Raw genomic sequence first — 18,359 nt, forward strand, 5'->3', positions numbered from 1 at the left:
TTTTACTACCAACAGACTCAACAAGTGGCTGTTCTTATAACCTGCAAAAGCAGCTTGGCATATGGTGATTGGCAAAGGCGCACAACACTTATGTGACCTCTGGTTATCCTTGGGATTTATATATCCATGGACTGTAAAGCCAGAAACAATTATCATCACTGTAGTGCAGACCACAGGACTCCTCTTGTTTTAACTAAACTTTGTCTTTAAGGATGTCATCTGATTGTGACTTTTAGGCTGTCCTCGGTGGAAAATCTCCACCAATGCATAACAAATACCCTGATAACTGTATACCCCTTACTTCAGTCTGGCTTTGACTCCAACAGGCCAAATACTCTTTAACAGGTGACAGCATTCTCATCCTTCCTTCACCATTAAGTTTTGAGATATAGTATTAGATTCCATTTACAAGGGTTTTACCTGTGCAGGGAACAAGTAGAAACAAACTACTTGTTAAATGGATTTTTGCAACTCAGACACTTCATTCTCCTTAGGAGCAGCAGTGTCAGGTGAGCTTCAAGTGGCTGGATGAGGTCCTTCCTACATAACCAAACTCCTAAACTTCACTCACTGGAAAAAGAAACAGTAATGCAATTTCTTGCCTTTCTTTGTCAATAGGGGAACACCTGGATGGATTCTAAAAATCAGTTATTATCTGTATTGCTGTTCACAAAAGCAAGTTCTCAGGGGTCACATACTTCCCATATTTGTCTTTAATGACTCTTCAGCAACAAAAAAAGTCCCAAGAAGTATTTTTCAAACAAAAGCCTTACCCAACTTGTATAAGAGCTAGGATTTTATGTTTAAGCTCTGCTTAAATATAGTGAGACACAAGTCTCTCCACATAAATATTTTTCCCTAAGCTTTAAAGGAAGTTAGCAGATGCCCTACCTTTTAAAGATGGGGAAAACAAGGCAAGGAGAAAGTAAGTGACCCATCCAAAGCCTTCTGCACATGAGATGAGAAGCAGACCTAGGAATACAATGCCAGCATATGGTGAGGGTTGGCTGCTCTCTAAAGGAAAAGTGTTCACAGGGCATCCCCAGGCTGGCAGGGCAGGGTCCTCACTACCCAGGGCCCGTCCACAGTACCCAAGTAAAGCAGATCCAGAGATGGTGGCTATGTTCAACCAACAGCCCATATCACAGTGACAAGGCAGGTCCCAGGTCCAGCTAGTCAATCCATAGATCAGGTCTAGCGAGCACCAGGCAGGTCCATGGTGACAAGACAGGCCATAGGCTACAGCAGAGAGAGTGAGTCCAGGAGTTGAGGTCAAGATCACATAGTTCCACAGCCATACAGAGCACATCTATAGCAGAGCTGCAAACAGAACCTCCCTACAGCACTACTCAGACCATAGGGCTATTACACCTTTAATAGGTCCAGACTGAGCTTAAATAGAGTCCCTGATCTGAGGCATGGAGGCCCCAGGTGAGGTTGGTTGGTGGCATTAAGGCTTGTTAGTGCCCTCAGGACCCTGACAGCTTCTCTCCATCCAGCTGTGTCTGGTTTTTGCTTGGAGAAGAGACCCCATGTGCAAGCAGAGCAATCTGGTTCACTGCTGATGAGAGGGAGCAGAGCCTCTGTGTCACGTTGACCTGTGAGCTCCGTGCCGCTGGTCCCCTCGATGTTCAGGGCCAGGGCAGCGTGCTGTAGGAGATACAGATCTTGGCATAGGAGCTGTGTCACGTCTTCAGGTGGTGTAAATTAGCGTAGCTCCAGTGTTGTTTTAGGAGTGACGCAGGCTTCAGCGTTTTGAATTCTTTTCCGTTGCATTCATCTGCTCCTTTGCAGGAGGTGAAAGGCAGAGGGAGGGGAGAAGGGGCCGAGACAGACTCCGCATGTCCTTGGCTGCTTTACTTCATGTGACCGAAGGTTCTGCACACGTCAGAGAGCACTGGTGGACATGTCAAATGAAGTCACTAGTTACACAAAGACAAGAGCAGTTCAAAGAGAGATGTGAGGCTGATTTGGGTTATATTTTTTGATCTTCCTGCTTTGAAGTCAGTGAGTCCCAGCTGCAGCTTATAAAGGTAGCCATGTAGGCTGCAATTGTCCCTGAAGCTCCATGATGGCTTTACTAATGGTTTGTGTTACAGAAAAGACTGCTAAAACAGTGCTGGGAAAAGGAAGCTGGAAATCCCTTACTTACTTCTTAAGCTGGTTGAGAAAACTTTTGTTAGCTCATAAAATTTCATAGCGTAATTAAATATTCTACAGTCCTCCATGACTTTCATGGCACTAATAGGAAAGAAAATGAGAGCGAAAAAAATGGTTGCTGATAGTAAAGTGGTAGTTAATAATTTTGCAAAGACCATCTACTGCAAATTTATTTGCTGTCTTGTTTGGTTACTTGCTTTGCAGGAGAAAACTGATCCTATTCTACACTGTAGTATAGCTCAAATTTTAGCAGAATAATGTCCAGAAAGAGGATGCTGGTTGTTAGCACACGCCTGTCAACTTCTGAATAAACATAGTTACTTTTGTAGGAAGCTTCCTGGATCAGATCGTTAGGTGTAACTGGGTTTGTGCTGACTACTGTCCTTGTCTGGAAGCACCAAGGTGTTGTTTGGAAGTGGAATTGTTGCTCCTGTATCACCAGCATGGCTGAAACATAAGTTTTGGCTGAACTTCTTTTCAAAGCTGCATTCATAAAGGGACTAGACGGTAGTGTAAAATTACCTTATTCTTCATCATATACAAAGATTGGATTTAAACAGTTTACATTGTCAGCTCTGTCACAGCCACTTTGTATGGATGAGTTTACGGTTTTATGATTCAGCTGTACTGACTGGTAATAGTAGAAGCTGTATTTTACTCATCAGTGTAAATGTATCTGGGTAACATTTTTTTTCCAAACAGTTTGAGGATTTTATTCTAATTCTTTAGTTATATTTTAATGAGGTATTTTGAATGAAGTTCAATTTTAACGTGTGTTGAGTTTGCTATGTTAATTAGACCCCTTCCATTTATTTCATGTAAATGTTTTGGATGTCATTTTATACTTTCTGCAAGAACACATTGCAACTACTACATCTTAAGTCTTATGAGATAATAGAAATGTCACAATTTCATGTTCTGCATCAGATATAAATGGAGCTGTCATGCAATATTCCATTTCTGACAAAAAACCAATAAACCATGAGAAGAAAGGAGGAAAAAATCTCCAAAAAAACCCACCAAAAGAAGCAGTGATTGATGGGCATGTAACTGAGCTAGGATTTCCATGAATAATGTTAGTTACACAATGCCAAAAGACAGAGTTTCCAAAGAGAATGATTTTATGATTAGACGTAAATTGTAATCAGGACCAGAATAGTTCTAGGAATTAAATGCTGCTAAGCATGGAAATGAAGAAAAAAGATAACCATTCTCATGTTAAACAGGGTTTTGTTTTTTCTTCGCATCTTATTTTGTGGCAGCTGTCCTGCCTATAAATTATGGATTTTTTTTTTTTAAATTGACAAGTGAAAAATCTCATTAAAACAAAACCCTACCTGTGCTGATAATATCCTGTGTTATTAAATCTGAAAGAATTTTTTTTAAATCTCATTTACTCTTCAGTAATTTACCACTCACATATTAGATGTCTTGGGCAATAAAAACATCTGCGGTTACTTTGCTTTCTGGGATGTCATGTTTTAACAGAGTTTTGTAACACGTGAAGTGCTGAGAGAGGTTTGCAGGCAAATATTTCATTCATTTCATTTCAACAAAATGAAAATGCATTTTACAGGCTCTAATATTGATTAAAATCTTTTATTGTATTTTGCCTTCTCACAAAACATAAATTTTCTGACAACATTAATAGAGATAACTGAAGTGTTTGAGAGACGAAGCCTTTGGAATTTGCTTTTAGAGGCTGACATGACAGAATAATTAACACAGGTCATCCAAGCACAAAATTTGAGTACCCAGAACAAGGCTATGAATGGAAATGGAAAGTCAACTTGTTTAAGTCCAAGGGTACGTAAACTCCCAGCAATCCTCTATGGGATGCCTGCAAAGGGGCCGTGACCACTTCACCCTGTTCTTTCTTCTAGTCTTCCACTTCTGGTTGAAGACCAGACCAAGCTATCAGCATAGTGTGTGAAAACGTGTGTGTCTGCAGACACTCGTGTGTGCTACGTCACCCGCGTGTACATACGTACCAAGCTTAAGACTCCAGTTATGGAATAAGGATCCAACATGAGATGAAGGATCTACCCCAGGAAAAGCCAGCTTCAGACTGTACTCAGCAGGACGGCCAGATGCATTGTAGGAAATGTGCGTGTACGTCAGTAGTCTTTAGGAAGAAGCACGTGCAAGCTGAAATGTACGGATTGCTGCTGTTCAGAAGTGTAAACGGGGATTTACAGGCAAGAGATACCCAAGAACTGAAGAGGTAGCTGGTGGTGTGCTCTCGGCAGCTTAGCAGAAGCCCCGTCCCAGCTGTGGCTTAGGCTCTTGCTGGACAAAGCCCTGGGCGATGCTGCTGGCGCAGCAGGGAGGCAGGGCAGGACTCACTTACCCGTTGGAGGCGGCGGCCCAGCTAGGTAAGATATGTGCAGAAGAGGGGGAGAATTTTAATACCTGGCCCTGTGAATGCTGCAATGGCAGTAAATATGAATCTACTTTAAATTATGAGGGATGTTACTCCATGTGCTTAGAGGAGGGACTGTATCGAGCTATTTTTAAGTAGGCTAACTTTTTTTTTTTTAATCCTTTTTCAGTAGACTTTCAGCTTGTAGTTCTTTACTTATTCCTTAGAGTTAAAACTAAAGGACGAAAAAAATGTCAACTTTTGGTTTCACGTCTCACACACAAATTATCTTACTACAAGGTCAACGTTGCATGCATTGTGCTCCCATGGATTGTCTGCACTTGCTGATAATTCATTCATTTTCTGGCTCATCACCTCTTCCTTCCCAGGGATTAAATGGCCCTCGTGTCTCCTCGAGAAATATGAGAGAGCTTGATTGCACAGGGATGACAAGAAGGATGAATGGATTGAATTTCGACATGGCTCTTTCCTTTGCCTCTCTTATTTCTCTGCTTCTTGACAAAAACCAATCTGCTGCCAGTGCAAATGTGCATGAGGAAAGCAGGATAGACCCACTGGGAAATTTTGCTCTCCAAAAAAACAACTTAGGGCAGATGCTAACAGGTGAAATTTCCCTGTGGAAGAATCCCTCTGAACAGGAAGGTGCTGCTGCCTGCTGGGGGACTGGCACATCTTTCACACTCATTCATTTTTGCCTCTGGAAAAACTTCTTGCAAAAGTCTTTCCTTCCCATGTCAAAGAAAACATTTTAATTAATTTCCACAGTGGTACTAAAAACTCTATTTTCCTATTCCTGAATAAAAATATGGATGAAGTCCCAGCTCTGTGACACATTTTCTCAGGAAAAGTCCACGTAAACACACTGGATTTATGCTGGGGAAAAAAAAAAAAATTGTATCAAAGCAAGATAGAGGCATTATTACTATTTTATTTTACCTCCTTTATTCTTGAATCTGATTATTTAATGCCAATAAACACTTTCGTTCCCCTTTACATCTTGGATCTTACAAGGAAGGACCTGTCACCGTTACTGTCACATTCAAACAGGACTTTTGGACATATGTTTCTCTTTACATTTTTGTAAAGTGCCTTTGCAGAGTTGCGGACTGAACTGCTCATGGAGAGAGGGGCAGGAGGTTGCTGGTAGGACTGGCTCTCCAAAAGCATGCCAAGTCAGATCTAAACTCCTAGTGAAGCATTAACTAACTCCTCAGCCACCTCGTCTATCAGCAAAAATCATTCTCTTTCAACTGTATTCCCATTTCTGATACAATTAATCATCATTTTATGTAGTACTTCCCACATTCAAATGTACTGGGCATGAAAAATAGCTAATTAATTTCTGCTCAAGCACACTCAAAAAGACAGAATTAGAACAGGTTCTATAGTATATTTTTAATGGCCAATATGTTACATTAAAGGGTCAGTAGAGCTCCTAAAAGCATTATTCCCCTAGAGAGGAAAACACTGGACATGTAAAACTGCTCCCAGACGTGGCTGTCTGGATCATTTGAGTTGAAGGAAAGGGACGAGCTGTCGGTACTATGGACACGCCAGATGGTACCTTGAGCCATAAGAGGCACTTGTACCTCACACTGAACTCCTAAGGTTTGAGTTACACAGAGGCTAAGGAACGGCTCAAGGTCATGGAGCAACAGAAGTGCTTTAAAACTCTTATATTGCTATCTGTGTCGTGTTTCTGAGCAGCTCAGCCCACAGTCCCACCAGCCCGTGGGGCTGAGCCCCTCGGCAGGAGCCTTGTGCTCGGACATGGCTCCGAGATAACGCAGGCTGTTGTTAGCTCGAGCACCTGCTCGCGGCTTCACAGCTCGAAGGAAACGGTCTCTGAAAAAAGCTCGCTGGAGTTTTGCGAGTGATGTATCCTGTGAAACCATCAGAAGCCGATAATAGAGATCGTGCAGAGCAACAAGCCCCTCCACTCACGTTAGTTATACAAAAGTCATTGCCATGCAAATGTCAGAGGAACTCACCGATAGTCATCAAACTCGATTCCTTACTCCAGCTCACACGTGTGATTCCAGTCCAAGTGTGCAGCTGCTGCTTATCAAAAAGCATATTCAGAGAAACATAACTTTTTCCTGTTCAGCATGAAATCCATCAAGCCACCGCTAGCTTGGCTGGTGAGCGTTGTCCCAGTGCTCCCTGAGCGAGGATTTCTGCACGCATGGGTGGCATTTCTGCACAGACCGACCCAAACTAGCATCAGATCGTTTTGGTGCCCGTCGCATACTAATTTGCTCTTCTAGTAAGCAGGCAGAGAGTACTACTTTTCTGCCAAGAGACACAGTGAAAGGCCGTGCATCGTCTGTGTTTGAGTACGGAGCTGAATACACAGCTAAGCTATGTTTAAGCTAATTGGTATTTTTGCAGTCTGCACCATGGACATATTCAGAGAATCAAGGTCTCTTCTTCTGAGGGCAGGGTATCTCATGAATACAATCCTTGCTTGAGTGAAAAGCATTGTCATTATCTTTCACTAAGAATGATACTTAGAACCAGTCTCTTGTGTATATTAATAATGACACGCTAATTGAATCTGGAAACTCATTGCTCAGTAGCAATGGATTTGAGGCTAATATTAGCATTTTATAGCTTTGGATAGAATGCAAGCGAGGGTCTTGCCAAGATAAACACAAGGTTTGCTTTTATTGCTGGCAGGCATTGCTAGAGCTCCATTGTTGGAGTTCAGCAGGATGTATCAGCAGAAAGCTCAGCCTGAAGTCTTTAACTCACTGCTGTGCTGGAGGTGAAGTCCTACATAATCTGCACTGAAATTCCCTTACCAAAGAGAATTTTAAGAAATTTCTATGCCCTTGCCTTTCTGAGGGAGCTCTTTCTTGAGGCTCAGCATGGAAAGATAAAAGACTGTAGAGTTTGTTGCTGCTTTAAAGTGCACACGAGAGAGTAAGAAATAAGAAATTTAGTAGCTTTGCATTGCAGGTTGCCACTGGTACGCAAACTTTACCATTGGGTAATGGGGAAGGTTGGGCAGGAACACTCTTTATCAGCAGAAAGCCCTTGCTAAAACATCGGCGATGTATTTTTGAGCCAGACATGGCCAGACATACCATCAAAAGTTGCACGGAGCACGAAGGAAAGTATACTGTTCTTGTTTGTCCTAGGAAGTACTTCTGTGGTTTAACAGACATCTAGAACAGACTTTCTCCCCCTCTATATTCCAATGGGATTTTTCAATCACCCCCTGAGGTGCCTCAAAGCACAGTCACCCAGAGAGCTATGCTCCTCACATAGACCTTGTCTGCGTAGCTCTGGAGGCAGGGAGGTGTGGAGCTCTGTAACAAATCCTGGCAAGTGACAGATATTCATTGCACGTGAAACCTGGAATATTCCTGAGGGAACTGCTTTCAAAGATGACAAGTCATCTGTCTCTGCTTCTGGTGTTTTCTCTGCTTCCACATCCATATGTTAAGGTAGAAATAATGTTTTCAACTCAAAAGCCTAATTTGGTCTGTAAATTGCAGATTTGTAATGATCATACCTAGTTTAAGCCAGACAGCAAAGATTTTTCCATCACCATTTGCTGACAGGAACTCCTTCTTCACAGCACTAATTACTTGCATGTTCCTGCCCCAGTATTTGAATTTACTACGGTATATTATATCATCACCAAGTCCACATTCTGGACTCCTGCTTGTTTCACCCAGATCCATGATCATTTACAGCAACCATTCTCCCAGTGAAATTTCTATTATAATAAATGCAGGCAGTGTAAAGAAAATGTTGCAAAATATTGCTTTGATTAGCAAAAAGTGCTGCAAGAATGCACCGGAGACTCTGTGTTACGTATGTGGACACCAGGAATGAATAGCAGTAAAAGGAAAATATTATTTCATTTCTTCACAGACACATCGTGCGTGGGCAGAGCCGAGCCCATGCTGCAGAGAAGACGCCTGACTCTGTGACCAAGAAGAAATGAGTTTAGACAAGATGCTGCAGCTCTGCACCAGGCAAGGCAGGCTTTCTGAAATCAGGCATTTTGTACAGGCAGGATAAGGGGGTAAGATGCCCAGAGCGTACGGGAAGCATTGGGCACTCTTGGCAGCGAGAGGGGGAGAGAGCAAAGGCCATCACCTCGGGTCTTCGCTTTGGCAGCCTCTGTGGACGGGGCATTAGTGATGGCAGAAACAGGAGGGGATGGGCTCCTCGCAGGGGGACCCTCTGGAGCCATTGTCACCTTTCAGGGTGCAGCAGGTGGAGGGACAATGTGGTGCCGGCCGTGAGCACGCGAGCTCTCCCATCACAGGTGTCCTCATACAGAGGGACAAGGATGCTCCCATCGGTGGTCCCAGCCACCATGCTAGGTAAGAACCAGGAGCTGCTCAGCCACGGGAAGGTGGTGAGGAGGGTCCTGCCGCCTGCAGAGACTAGTTTTTGGCAAAGGGTTTTGAAACATTACCCCCAAATCCATTCTTCATATTGTTTTTCTTAATAATTTTCAGAGGTTAAAGTTGTATGAAGTTCTCTTGTCTTTTTTTTCTTTTTTTTTTTTTCTTCCGATCGGCTTCAATTTTAAATGAATTTGGCGAATTTCATAATCCTGACACCCCAGCAGGCCAAAGCTTAGGCTCTTTCAAGCTTCTCCTTGGGGCTGTGGCTGACAGAGCGCTGTTGCTGGGCTCATGGAATTTATGCCTGTCTTGAAGCACATTTGTCTTTCCCACCAACTTTCAAAGTTTCACTGGTGGCCAAGCGCAAACCTTACAATGTTGTTAGCCTACAGATTATTTTAACTTTTACTTAGCTGAGCCCTAACTGCTTTACCCTCAGTACTTCCAGTACAACATCTGATATGATTAGCTATGCCATTAATTATCGTGTACTTTAACTATGGACCTCCTGCTGCAATCCGAGGAAAGGTCAATGCATATCTAGAGAAAGTGGTACCTAATAAGACACATTTATCAGCAAATTCGGCACAATGTGAGTTCAGCACATGCATGCAGTCTAAAGGGGTTTTATTAGTGTGCTAATGGTACCTGTGTAATTTGCTAAGGATATATGCTTGTAGTCGAGAGCATACCGTCGGGCTAAAACCTCCCACCGACTTTCAGGTACAAAAATCCTTTATACATTATAATAAGTAAGTCAGATTAAAGAATGCAAAAGATATTTGGTAAGCAGTGCAGTCAGCATAGATACCGGTCAAATGATACCTGACTAGCTGTCATTACAGAAAATAGTTCTGTTACGTGTTTCTACCTAGAATAATAAAAACAGTAATAGTCCACTCAGAATGTTCACGGTTATCACCTAAGTAGTAGCATACACTCTATTTCTCTCCTGAATGTTTCTTAGCATAGACAGTAAAAAAAAGAAATACTTCTGGACTTGAATTTTTGTTCTAAAATGCTGTGACATCTGGATCTAAACACTGTAAGGGACAGTTTTCATTGCAACACATTTCCCTGTAGTTACAGATACACGTACGCAATCTGTTTGTAGTGTTTGCTGAAGTGTTTGGTTCCTTTTTACCTTTGCATCAGATGTGCCCTGTTAGCCCTTTAAGGATGTTTAACAATAAAATGTTGCAGTTTGTAAATATTTCAGTAAGTTTCATTTAATTGTCACCATCAACATATATTTTCCATACATATTTTCTATACCTTGACACAACTTCTTCCTACCTGACCCTCTTTTTTGTTTGTTTTCAAACATTAGCAGCACCAGTGAAGGTACGGTAACTCTTGGGTTTGGCTTTTTCCCACGCAGATGCTACTGACTCAGAACATCTCCCACCTACTGGCCACCCCTTCAGAGTTTGCTTTTGCCAGCCCCGTTTTTGTCCACAGCTACTCACTGACTTCAACTCTTATCTACAACTGCTACTAAGGAAATCTGAACAGAATAGGCACACATTTTCCAAAACACACCCCCCCAAACCCCACCCCACCTTCCGTTGCAAAGCCAAAAATGACGTAAGCGGTTTGCACGTGGCTCTGAAAGCCACCGCGTCCCTTTGCTGGGTTCTCAGGAGAGGAGATACTCGAGCACCCGAAGGGAGAGACGACAGATCTGTAAGCTGGATCCCAGTTAGGTTGTCCCCATTTTCTTATATCTCTGTCTACTGGGATATGGACTGAGACAACTGACCATTTCAAGCGCTGCCCCCGCCTCCTTCCAAGCACCCAGGCTGAGGCACGCTCACCCAGCGCTTTTCTCTGCAAGGAGGCAGCAGCCACAAGCCACGTTATCACCTGGTCCACCCAGATGTTTGTGTCCCTGTCACAGGTACTCTGCACGTAAGCCTGCTGAAGGCAGCGGTGAGCAGTGGGAAGAAATACCTACGAACCAGCTCTAACAGCATCTGCCACGGAGTGAGACAGACCTTTCAGCTGCACAGCAACGTTCACTGTATCTTGGGCAAGAATACAGCTTGTCCAGCCTGGGATTGGATGTACCTGAAGCATTTGAAGTACATGTTCAGGATAAAAGAGCTAGGAACGTGCGAGGGGTCGTTATCTGCTCCTGCTTAAGGGCAAACAGCCTCGCGGTGCTGTGGAGGAAGGTGTAGAGCTTCATATGGGACGAGTGTGGAAGAGCCTCTCGTGCCTTGGTGAGGAGGAGCGTGAGGAGGTTGCCCCTCCTCACCATCAGTCTGGGGGTTTGGGCTGGGGGGTGCTGGAAAGCAGCAGCTGGTTCACAGCGTAGGGGGAGCATCCTGCCATTTCACAGGCGAAACGTTCGGTGATGGTTACTAGTGCCCCGATGTGCCAATGCAGTTCCTCTGTTTTTGCAGGGTTGGATGTACACTAACAGATATGGCATGTTTTGATAAATATAGGAGGTTAGAATGGAAATTTTGCAAAGTGTGGACAAACATACCCAGAGATTCAGGACTATCTGTTGTTGGCAGATAAAATTCCCAAGGAACAGCTTGGCAAGCATTTTCTTTTGGCAGTGTTGCTGGCGTAAGTACCCCATTCCCACACTGCCTCCCCTGCTGCGGCTGAAAAGTCTTTTGGTTTGCCAGAACCAGGAGCTGAACCAGATGAAAAACCTCTGTCGAGTAAAACCAGCCCTGCCACAAGCCCTTTGAACGCAGCACAAATGTGTTTCCACCCCTACCTTGAATTACGCTGTGTAAGTGGTCTGCTGCAGCTGGCATTTTGAACTTAATGCAATCTAAAAGCAGGGCATCGTGCAAAGGTCACATTAAAAACATTTTAACATGGGGACGTGTTAAAGTAACTCAGTATATTTCAATTCAATTTATCTTAAAGAGTTTATATCTTGTATAGTTTCTCTTTGAGGAAAGGTTAGATTTGGGATCTATTCTCAAAATGAAGGACAAAAGGCTGAAGAAGAAACCCAGAGTCAGCACATGTATTTGGCACTTGATTTTTTCATCTCGAGTTTTTGAGTAATAAAACACCTGGGTGCTTGGAGCAGTTTTGCACAGATGGCCGAGCTTGGGGGCCCTCGAGGGCCAAACCAAACCAGTTTACTGAAAGCCCCGCTTGGGCAGGTGGATGCCTCTAGGCACTGCGGGTGCAGCGGGTTCCTGCTTCAAACGTTACGTGGCTGCCAGCGCAAAGAGAAGTTATCGGCAGTCAAAAATCACGCCTTGACGTTACTAGGAGAGCTATCGATACAGGTAGAATATGTCGTTGAATTTATGGTAGACTTCAGGTTGATATATTTTTACATGAGTGGTTTACCTGTGTGGCTGTGCTTACCATCTAAGTACTGTGAAGCTCCACTGTATCTGAGGACTAGGTCTTTTGTGCATATAACCTTCCAATTCACCAAAGCTCAATAAACACACACTTTAAGTAATTTAACCTTTTGCCACATCTTGGTTTATTGAGAAGACAGCAATAAAGAAAAAACATACTATGATTGCCTGGCATCTGCGGGAGCTAAAGCACTGTAGTATCCCATTCTCAACACCAAACACACGGACCTCAGCAGATCAGTTTTTAGGGTTCAATTTGGAACTGTTTCTATTTTCTAAATTAACATACGCAGAATATATAGATCATTTACATATGCACACACACAGATATATGTATGTGTGTGCATATACATACAGGTAAAACATACCTACACATCTATGTGTATCTGCGTTTATACCTAACCGTTAGTCCTGCACGGTTACTGTCTCAGTTCAGTTACCAGTTTCTGCTAATGGCTCTGTTTATACTATTGTCAGGCATCGCTGTTTCCTAAGAGGGCTATCTCCTGAGAGGATTTCACAAATCATTCAATATGAGATGTCATTATATTTCTGTCAATAAACTTGTATCACGATCCTATTAGCGAAGGACCTTCCAACAGCTAAAGCCACAAATGTTTGTACAAAGGATGGTCTAAAAAACAAATCTAATCTTGTTTATTGACAGAGCTCAGTCCTGAAAAAATGGTCTCTTAACAAAACCTTTAGCCAAGATATTTTGCAGAAATACTGCCACCTTCATGAAGGAGCTTTTGAGGTTACTTGTTTCTATTCTACGGCTGCAACTCCCGTTTTTCACTCAGCAGCACTGTCATTATTTTCTCTACACGTCGCTTCTACTGAGAAGCTAAGGGGGGGGGGGGGGGGGAAGGGAGAAAGTATTTGTCATGACATAGCTGTGCTCCCCTTTCCCTGCGGCTGGCTACTTTAGATTGGCAGAAATCTGAGATCTGATTCCCCCTCTGTGGCTCCCCTCCCACACCACTTAAGAGACCCTCCCCGGAGGCCGCAGGGCTACAGCTTATTATTTAGAGATTCCGAGCTGCGTTTTCTCAGTCCTTTGCACAGATGGAAAAAATGGGAAAAGGACAATCATATCTGAACATCCTGCAACGCAGAGAAAGAACATCGTGAATCCCCTGAGCTAGAAACAGATTAATAACTAAATGTTTCACAATACCCGTAACAAACCCTGGCTTAGGAAAATTTGACTTCTTACAGTCAAGCGAGCTCCTTCTAGTTTCTAAATAAAGCCTTTTCCCTACACTGAGAGCAGCCTCGAGCATAACTATTGCTTTGGTTGCATTCATGAGGCCGTTTTAACAAGATTACATTATAAGTTATTTCAACATATTTTGGCAGAAAGGGAGATGCAAGGTCAACAGCTTGCTTTCTTCTCCTCTCAGACCTTTGCTCTCTATTACCATCTCTTGAACAGACACACTTCACCTTTGATTGCCTGAATTTGTATGCATCTGAAGCTATTTTATTGATATACAAAAGATCTTGCTTCTTTTACAGCCTCCATATGTAAAGGAAGCCTGGAGAGTCCTAGGTTTTGAAAGCCATGGAGCTGAAAGCACCATTCTCCATGGATAGCCGAGAGCCCGTGCATTCTGCAGGGTTCTGGTACCCTCCGGGGCGCTCAGCCGAACACCGCTGCTGCGAGCAAAATCTGGACTGATGATCACCTCCGTGCAGCTCACCGAAAATTTTCACTGCAGAAATATGACAAATACTTAGTTCTTTGGGCTTTGCAGCAAAGGAAAGAGAAGTTTCTGCTTTTCTGTGCACAGGTGGCTTTTGTAGTTAGGAATATACTCTGAAGGGAAGCGCGGATGGTGGGAATACTGGTTGGCGGTTGTGCTGCCAGTCCGAGGGACCTCAAGAGGCTGGAGAAATGGGCACACAGGAGTCTTGTGAAGTTCAGCAAAGGCAACTACAGAGCCCTGGGGACGAACAACCCCAGGCACCCGCACGGGCTGGGGACACACCACCTTGCAGGAAAGGTCCTGGTGCGACTGACATCTACCTCCTTGCTTTGTTACCACTGTTTGCATCACGCAGCAAGAGGAGGCAAGGTTCACAAACTTCCTGATTCTCCGGTCAAAGCCCCACGTGCAGGGTCAAGGATGCTCTGAATGACTCCCAGTTTTGATGCATCAGATCCCAGTTAACTGGAGCAATGCTCATCTTTTCCTCAGGCTCCTTCCCTTCTCTGGCTGGAGGCACCAGGAGCTGCGTGGTACCCAGATCCTCTCTTCTGCTTTCCTCCACCTCCATCCCATCACCGTGGGAAAACGGTAACTCTTTAGAAGAGACCACTAGTAATCTGCATCTGAAGCAAAGAAAAAAGCCCTCACTGACTCTGTGGAAATGCTGAGTCCCAGCAGGTCTGTTTGGAATCGTATTTACACTGGAGTGGTTCCACTAGCCTCTGGGAAGCCAATCCTGATTTACAATTATGAAAATCAGATAGGAATCTAGAGCCAAGCCCGTATTTTAACAGTTGCTGTTACAAGAGTCTGTAAACAACCACCGGACTGCTCCTATTAAATCAAAGCAAGCTGTCAATGGTTTACACCATTCCAGTTAAATACAGATATGCCAAGAAGGCTTCTGAGTATTGAAATGGGAACAGGCGTTTGAAATCATACTTCCCATTATTAAGCAAGAATTCATGGGATTTTTTTATTTCAACATTGGGGAACAAATCCTAATTCAAAGTGACGATTTAAAAAAAAATCCAAGAGTACTTAGCTAGGTCTGAGAAATGCAGCACTGCAAAGGGCTGCTCTCCACTGCCCACTCCTGTTATATCTGAACATTTGCTCTCCATCAACTAGCACCAACTGCTGATCATTTTTAAGGAAAAAGGAAATGCTAGAGTTTATTATTCATCACCAAAAAAAAAAAAACAAACCCACCTACAAGGAGGAATCAGGGAGAGCATTATTATGGAAATATCATTTTAGACAGTTTGTAACACATTTGTCATAGTGCAGATACAAAGTTATGAATATTAATATAACACTCATTGGGAAAGGAACAGGACAAGTCTAGAAACACAGTTACTGAAAATTTTCCATGTTATGCAAGACATGTCCTAGCATGAGGAGAAATTATTTGACTGCGTTTCTTTTCCAAAGAGATGTCTAAGGTGTTCCCAGAGGACAGAAACGTGCACCAGCGGCAAACGGCTGCTGAAGCAGCAGGAGAGGAGTGGTGGTTCCAAGGTTTTTCAGAAGAAATCGGTTTTCAATGAAAGATTCAATTTTATTCGAATGGGAATCTTTTTGAAAGGCACTAGATTTCTTAGGCTCCAATTTTTTCCTTAGAATTCATTCATAAAAATTTTCACCCAAAAATTAATTTTCCATGAGGCTTCAATGCAAAACTGGACTGTATCAGAGTCTGGATTAGCATATGAAAGGAGTATCCACAAAGATGGGACCTTTCAGTGGAAACCAATTCGGTTTTCACTTTTCTGAGTTTGGGTTTGGTTGGGGTTTTTTTCCCCAATTTATTCTGCACACTGTGTACTTTTTCTGTCCATGCCCTTCACTACTTCTGTGGCTTGGGGGAACTCACCGACAACCTTTGGTTCCTGCACACGTTCGCTGTCACAGTAAAGGACGAAGCGCTTGTAGAAAAGTCAGTCAGAGCACTTTCATCCTTCGATGAACTTATTTTAAAAAAAAAATATATCCAAATTAACAAATTTGTAGATATAAGATCAACACGATGTTACACACGTGCTTATCTGGAAGCATTACATGACATTCAACCCAGCAGTTTCCCCACAGAAGGAAGGTAAAAGCATCTGCTTTTTGATGACGTCACTAAACGAAATACCGTATCTCGTCAAAAGTCTTCAGCTCTTCCTAAGTCTCTTCAGAGACGCACATCAGGGCACAGAGATATGCTCCCATTAGAAAAGTGAAAGTCAGGCTGCGTCAGAGTAGCGCAGGGAGTGAGCATCGAGTTCAGCAGATCCTCCAGAGAACGCTTAGCACGAACGTGTTAATTGTAGGAAAGAATTGAGCTAAGCAGCTCAGCCAACCTCAGCTGCTGCAGTGAGGGAAACGGTCTCTCCGGGGCAGGCCAGGACACGGCGGCACGAGCTACAGGATCTCATTCAGGGCCCAGGGGAGCCGTCCTCTGCGATTCCAGCGTTTCCTTCTGCCACAAGTGACTGTCAGTCTTCTGTCTTCACGTGACCTACTGCGTGGTGATGTGTCTGAAGGATGTTTTAAGCACTGAAGAGCACACCTACCCCACAGGAGCTCTCTGGGGTTAGGCAGACGGCGCCCGTATCACTTTGCGCCTCACACCGTGCTTGTTCCAGTGTTTCCGAATACCTCCACCAGCCACTCAGCACGGCACTACTCAGGACTGCAGTCCCTATTTTCACGTGAGGCTCATCACCTCGGCAGCTATAGCTATGTGGTCAGGGCTGCAGAACACAGCCGATATTTATCCATCTCTCCCATGGAAATCTTGCATGAGTTAAAGCCCGCAGCCAAATTGCTAAAAAGACACTGGGGGTAGGTGCCAGAAGAGACATGGTTTATCTTCTTCTCCATTTACTGCAGCTTATGGGAACTGTCTCAGCCTCCACTTTCACACTGAGGAGCTTAAAATTAACAGCAGAGAACTGTATTTTCCAGGGGTACCCTGGAGCCCCTAACCGAAGAGTACTGACGTGAATGCTCCAGGTACCAGCAACACAGCAGAAGGAAGAACTCCCCTCCCAGCACACCACCCCAGCTGTCCCTTCCCCACTTCTGCTGCTCTTCAGCTGCCATCTATTGTTCAGCAAGTTAATTTAGACCATTTCACCTTAAAAACTTTCCATCCTCTTTTCTCCTCTAGAGGTTCCAGGGCCAGGATGCAAGTCTGAAGGAGCACACTTTTTTTTTTTCTTGAGAACATTTTCATATTGCCATGGGTAGATGACAAGAAAAGCCAGGGCAGAATCAGAGTGGCAATTAATAGTTATAATTCCCAACACTATGGTGTAGGCAAACTAATTTCCCCTCCTCTTCCTGTGCTATTATGCCCCACTACACACATTTTGATTTTAAAAACCATCTTCTGGACAATTTTTTTTATGTTTATGGTCACTTCATCACAGATGAAAGTATGACAGGGAAAACTTTAAATTTTTGTATATGGATTGCATAATTAGTGTTGTCTATTTAATTATGGATTACAAGACCTACTCCTGTTTAGAAAAGTCCAAATAAATAAAACAACCCTGCAGCAGCATATATCACAGGCTGTGTTGGATGTGGTCTGCCCAATAAGCTGTTGCAGCATGCCAGGAGGATTTCTGCTGCGGAAGTAATATATGTATCTGTAGCAGATAGAAATTCACTCTTTAAAACAAACGGAGTTTACAGTTTTCCATTGTCTTATATAATCATCAGTTACGCTGTCTGAACTTCTGTTTGCTTTTAAGATGCAAGAATTGCTAGTTACTGTAGTTGCAGTCAAATTTTTATTTATATAACCAGAACTGATTTTAATGCTGTATTATTTATATTCCCAACACAATTTCTCCCCTCCAGATGGTCCTCATTCACCTGCAGTATCCTCCTGTGCATCCTTCCAGTGCAAAGGAAGCTCCTTGCCAGCCAGGGTCCCCCATGCAACAACACTTCTCACACCCCCATAAAACTTTACTGTTCCTTGGTGCTGCTGTTCCCTCCCAGGGGGCTGTATCAGCTTTACAGTAAAAGAAGAAAGTGAACAAGGCACCAGCAGAGCTATTTAAGCATATTCATCAGATTATTCAGCGCTGCACAGAGTTGACATATGTAAGTGTAAAACCTTCCACTCTATGATAATTAAGATAAAAACGAGGCCAATGGTTGTCTGAGGTTTTTTTAATATATTAGCTGTGTTCCAGCTAACAAAGCTGATTGTAAAGCTTAGAAAAACTTGGTCTTCAGAGGCTAATTTACAAAGATACAAATACATTTGTTTTGGACAAAAAATGTCCTGGGGCAAACTTGCTTGTCGGAAGAAGATGGACTTTGATAATCTACAGCAAGTCCAGTGGAAAGCCCCAGGGCGACTACAGGGAGCAGCACA

General features: G+C 43.4%; 1 protein-coding gene across 1 annotated transcript in view; it reads left to right on the plus strand.

The window, feature by feature from the left end:
• Positions 1-18,359, plus strand: part of MCMBP (minichromosome maintenance complex binding protein) — a 122,266-nt gene that overhangs the window by 59,745 nt on the left and 44,162 nt on the right. The window lies entirely within an intron of this gene.

This window comes from Balearica regulorum, chromosome 7 (assembly GCF_011004875.1).
Source record: "Balearica regulorum gibbericeps isolate bBalReg1 chromosome 7, bBalReg1.pri, whole genome shotgun sequence".
Classification (NCBI taxonomy): Eukaryota; Metazoa; Chordata; class Aves; order Gruiformes; family Gruidae; genus Balearica; species Balearica regulorum.